The following is a 6,000-nucleotide window of genomic DNA, read 5'->3' as shown; positions in this document are numbered from 1 at the left end:
AGCGATAGCAGTATTTAGGAACAAGGCCTAGGGATTACACTTTCACTAGTGGACACTCTCAACATTGATCACATAACAGAATAGATAAATGCATATTCTACACTTTTGTTGGATGATGAACACATTGCGTAGGATTACACGAACCCTCAATGCCGGAGTTAACAAGCTCCACAATAATGCTCATGTTTAAGTAACCTTATAGTGTAAGATAGATCAATAGACTAAACCAAGTACTAACATAGCATGCACACTGTCACCTTCATGCATATGTAGGAGGAATAGATCACATCAATATTATCATAGCAATAGTTAACTTCGCAATCTACAAGAGATCATGATCATAGCATAAACCAAGTACTAACACGGTGCACACACTGTCACCTTTACACACGTGCATGAGGAATAGAACTACTTTAATAACTTTGCTAGAGTAGCACATAGATAGTAGTGATACAAAACTCATATGAATCTCAATCATGTAAAGCAGCTCATGAGATCATTGTATTGAAGTACATAGAGACATTAACCACATAGCTACCGGTACAGCCCCGAGCCTCGATGGAGAACTACTCCCTCCTCATGGGAGCAGCAGCGGTGATGAAGATGGCGGTGGAGATGGCAGCGGTGTCGATGGAGAAGCCTTCCGGGGGCACTTCCCCGCTCCGGCAGCGTGCCGGAACAGAGACTCCTGTCCCCCAGATCTTGGCGTCGCGATGGCGGCGGCTCTGGAAGGTTTCTGTGGTTTTCGCCAATCGGTCAGGGTTTTCGCGACGGAGGCTTTAAATAGGCGAAGAGGCGGCGCAGGAGGGCTGAAGGGGGGCCCACACTATAGGGCGGCGCGGCCCCCCCTCTGGCCGCGCCGGCCTATGGTCTGGGGGCCCAGTGCCCCCCCTCTGGTCCTTCTCGTGTGTTCTGGATGCTTCCGGTGAAAATAGGAACCTGGGCGTTGATTTCGTCCGATTCCGAGAATATTTCGTTACTAGGATTTCTGAAACCAAAAACAGCAGAAAACAGGAACTGGCACTTCGGCATCTTGTTAATAGGTTAGTTCCAGAAAATGCACGAATATGACATAAAGTGTGCATAAAACATGTAGATAACATCAATAATGTGGCATGGAACATAAGAAATTATCGATACGTCGGAGACGTATCAGCATCCCCAAGCTTAGTTCTGCTCGTCCCGAGCAGGTAAAACGATAACACAGATAATTTCTGGAGTGACATGCCGTCATAATCTTGATCATACTATTTGTAAAGCATATGTAGTGAATGCAGCGATCAAAACAATGTATATGACATGAGTAAACAAGTGAATCATATAGCAAAGACTTTTCATGAATAGCACTTCAAGACAAGCATCAATAAGTCTTGCATAAGAGTTAACTCATAAAGCAATAATTCATAGTAAAGGTATTGAAGCAACACAAAAGAAGATTAAGTTCCAGCGGTTGCTTTCAACTTATAACATGTATATCTCATGGATATTGTCAACATAGAGTAATATAACAAATGCAATATGCAAGTATGTAGGAATCAATGCACAGTTCACACAAGTGTTTGCTTCTTGAGGTGGAGAGAAATAGGTGAACTGACTCAACATTGAAAGTAAAAGAATGGTCCTCCATAGAGGAAAAGCATCGATTGCTATATTTGTGCTAGAGCTTTGATTTTGAAAACATGAAACAATTTTGTCAACGGTAGTAATAAAGCATATGTATCATGTAAATTATATCTTACAAGTTGCAAGCCTCATGCATAGTGTACTAATAGTGCCCGCACCTTGTCCTAATTAGCTTGGACTACCGGATCATCACAATGCATATGTTTTAACCAAGTGTCACAAAGGGGTACCTCTATGCCGCCTGTACAAAGGTCTAAGGAGAAAGCTCGCATTGGATTTCTCGCTATTGATTATTCTTCAACTTAGACATCCATACCGGGACAACATAGACAACAGATAATGGACTCCTCTTTTATGCATAAGCATGTAACAACAATTAATAATTTTCTCATTTGAGATTGAGGATATATGTCCAAAACTGAAACTTCCACCATGGATCATGGCTTTAGTTAGCGGCCCAATGTTCTTCTCTAACAATATGCATGCTTAACCATAAGGTGGTAGATCGCTCTTACTTCAGACAAGACGGACATGCATAGCAACTCACATGAAATTCAACAATGAACGGTTGATGGCGTCCCCAGTGAACATGGTTATCGCACAACAAGCAACTTAATAAGAGATAAAGTACATAATTACATATTCAATACCACAATAGTTTTTAGGCTATTTGTCCCATGAGCTATATATTGCAAAGGTGAATGATGGAATTTTAAAGGTAGCACTCAAGCAATTTACTTTGGAATGGCGGAAAATACCATGTAGTAGGTAGGTATGGTGGACACAAATGGCATAGTGGTTGGCTCAAGGATTTTGGATGCATGAGAAGTATTCCCTCTCGATACAAGGTTTAGGCTAGCAAGGCTATTTGAAACAAACACAAGGATGAACCGGTGCAGCAAAACTCACATAAAAGACATATTGAAAACATTATAAGACTCTACACCGTCTTCCTTGTTGTTCAAACTCAATACTAGAAATTATCTAGACCTTAGAGAAACCAAATATGCAAACCAAATTATAGCATGCTCTATGTATTTCTTCATTAATGGGTGCAAAGCATATGATGCAAGAGCTTAATCATGAGCACAACAATTGCCAAGTATCACATTACCCAAGACATTTATAGCAATTACTACATGTATCATTTTCCAATTCCAACCATATAACAATTTAACGAAGGAGAAACTTCGCCATGAATACTATGAGTAGAAACCAAGGACATATCCATATGCTACAGCGGAGCGTGTCTCTCTCCCATAAAGTGAATGCTAGGATCTATTTTATTCAAACAAAACAAAAAACAAAAACAAACCGACGCTCCAAGAAAAAGCACATAAGATGTGATGGAATAAAAATATAGTTTCAGGGGAGGAACCTGATAATGTTGTCGATGAAGAAGGGGATGCCTTGGGCATCCCCAAGCTTAGACGCTTGAGTCTTCTTGATATATGCAGGGGTGAACCACCGGGGCATCCCCAAGCTTAGAGCTTTCACTCTCCTTGATCATGTTGCATCATACTCCTCTCTTGATCCTTGAAAACTTCCTCCACACCAAACTCGAAACAACTCATTAGAGGGTTAGTGCACAATATAAATTGACATATTCAGAGGTGACACAATCATTCTTAACACTTCTGGACATTGCATAATGCTACTGGACATTAATGGATCAAAGAAATTCATCCAACATAGCAAAAGAGGCAATGCGAAATAAAAGGCAGAATCTGTCAAAACAGAACAGTTCGTATTGACGAATTTTAAAATGGCACCAGACTTGCTCAAATGAAAATTCTCAAATTGAATGAAAGTTGCGTACATATCTGAGGATCATGCACGTAAATTGGCTTAATTTTCTGAGCTACCTACAGGGAGGTGGACCCAGATTCGTGACAGCAAAGAAATCTGGAACTGTGCAGTAATCCAAATCTAGTACTTACTTTTCTATCAACGGCTTAACTTGGCACAACAAAACACAAAACTAAGATAAGGAGAGGTTGCTACAGTAGTAAACAACTTCCAAGACACAAAATAAAAACAAAGTACTGTAGCAAAATAACACATGGGTTATCTCCCAAGAAGTTCTTTTCTTTATAGCCATTAAGATGGGCTCAGCAGTTTTAATGATGCACTCGCAAGACATAGTATTTGGAGCAAAAGAGTGCATCAAGAGGCAAATACAAAACACATTTAAGTCTAACATGCTTCCTATGAAAGGGAATCTTGTAAATAAACAAGTTCATGAAGAGCAAAGTAACAAGCATAGGAAGATAGAACAAGTGTAGCTTCAAAAATTTCAGCACATAGAGAGGCATTTTAGTAACATGAAAATTTCTACAACCATATTTTCCTCTCTCATAATAACTTTCAGTAGCATCATGAGCAAACTCAACAATATAACTATCACATAAAGCATTCTTATCATGAGTCTCATGCATAAAATTATTACTCTCCACATAGGCATAATCAATTTTATTAGTTGTAGTGGGAGCAAATTCAACAAAGTAGCTATCATTATTATTCTCATCATCAAATATAGGAGGCATATTGTATTCATAATCAAATTTATCCTCCATAACAGGTGGTAACAAAAGACTACTATCATTATAATCATCATAAATAGGAGGTAAAGAATCATCAAAGTAAATTTCCTCCTCAATTCTTGGGGGACTAAAAATATCATGCTCATCAAAGCCAGCTTCCCCAAGCTTAGAATTTTCCATATCATTAGCAACAATGGTGTTCAAAGTGTTCATACTAATATCATTGCTACTAGCATGCAAATAAGGTTCCATAGGTTTTTTAATTTTCGCATTAAACCATTCATGTCTTGACTCAGGAAATAGTACAAAGAGCTCACAGATGTTTTCCATTATGCCTTACTAGTGTAAAACAAGAAACAAAAAGTTGCAATTGCAGGATCTAAAGGAAATAGCTTCGAGTACTTACGGCGCCGGGAAATAGCTTGGTAGCCGAGGTCCGGAGTGTGAGTACCTTTTACCTTTCCTCCCCGGCAACGGCGCCAGAAAATACTTGATGCTGTCCAGGACTGGCGCGGGGTTGACGAGGGAGGAAATCCCTTTGTGTAGCTTTCTGGTCCCCGGCAACGGCGCCAGAAAAGTGCTTGATGTCTACGTTCCCCCTCCTTTCCTGTAGACAGTGTTGGGCCTCCAAGAGCAGAGGTTTGTAGAACAGCAGCAAGTTTTCCCTTAAGTGGATCACCCAAGGTTTATCGAACTCAGGGAGGAAGAGGTCAAAGATATCCCTCTCATGCAACCCTGCAACCACAAAGCAAGAAGTCTCTTGTGTCCCCAACACACCAAATAGGTGCACTAGTTCGTCGAAGAGATAGTAAAATACAGGTGGTATGAATAAGTATGAGCAGTAGCAACGGTGCCAGAAAATAGCTTGCTGGCGTGTAGTTGATGGTGGTAGTATTGCAGCAGTAGTAACGCAGTAAAACAGTAAACAATCAGCGATAGCAGTATTTAGGAACAAGGCCTAGGGATTACACTTTCACTAGTGGACACTCTCAACATTGATCACATAACAGAATAGATAAATGCATACTCTACACTTTTGTTGGATGATGAACACATTACGTAGGATTACACAAACCCTCAATGCCGGAGTTAACAAGCTCCACAATAATGCTCATGTTTAAGTAACCTTATAGTGTAAGATAGATCAATAGACTAAACCAAGTACTAACATAGCATGCACACTGTCACCTTCATGCATATGTAGGAGGAATAGATCACATCAATATTATCATAGCAATAGTTAACTTCGCAATCTACAAGAGATCATGATCATAGCATAAACCAAGTACTAACACGGTGCACACACTGTCACCTTTACACACGTGCAGGAGGAATAGAACTACTTTAATAACTTTGCTAGAGTAGCACATAGATAGTAGTGATACAAAACTCATATGAATCTCAATCATGTAAAGCAGCTCATGAGATCATTGTATTGAAGTACATAGAGAGATTAACCACATAGCTACCGGTACAGCCCCGAGCCTCGATGGAGAACTACTCCCTCCTCATGGGACCAGCAGCGGTGATGAAGATGGCGGTGGAGATGGCAGCGGTGTCGATGGAGAAGCCTTCCGGGGGCACTTCCCCGCTCCGGCAGCGTGCTGGAACAGAGACTCCTGTCCCCCAGATCTTGGCGTCGCGATGGCGGCGGCTCTGGAAGGTTTCTGTGGTTTTCGCCAATCGGTCAGGGTTTTCGCGACGGAGGCTTTAAATAGGCGAAGAGGCGGCGCAGGAGGGCTGAAGGGGGGCCCACACTATAGGGCGGCGCGGCCCCCCCTCTGGCCGCGCCGGCCTATGGTCTGGGGGCCCAGTGCCCCCCCTCTGGTCCTTC

Source organism: Lolium perenne, chromosome 4, assembly GCF_019359855.2.
Source record: "Lolium perenne isolate Kyuss_39 chromosome 4, Kyuss_2.0, whole genome shotgun sequence".
Taxonomy (NCBI): domain Eukaryota; kingdom Viridiplantae; phylum Streptophyta; class Magnoliopsida; order Poales; family Poaceae; genus Lolium; species Lolium perenne.
The sequence above is the reverse complement of the archived record's forward strand: the minus strand, read 5'-3'. Positions refer to the sequence as shown.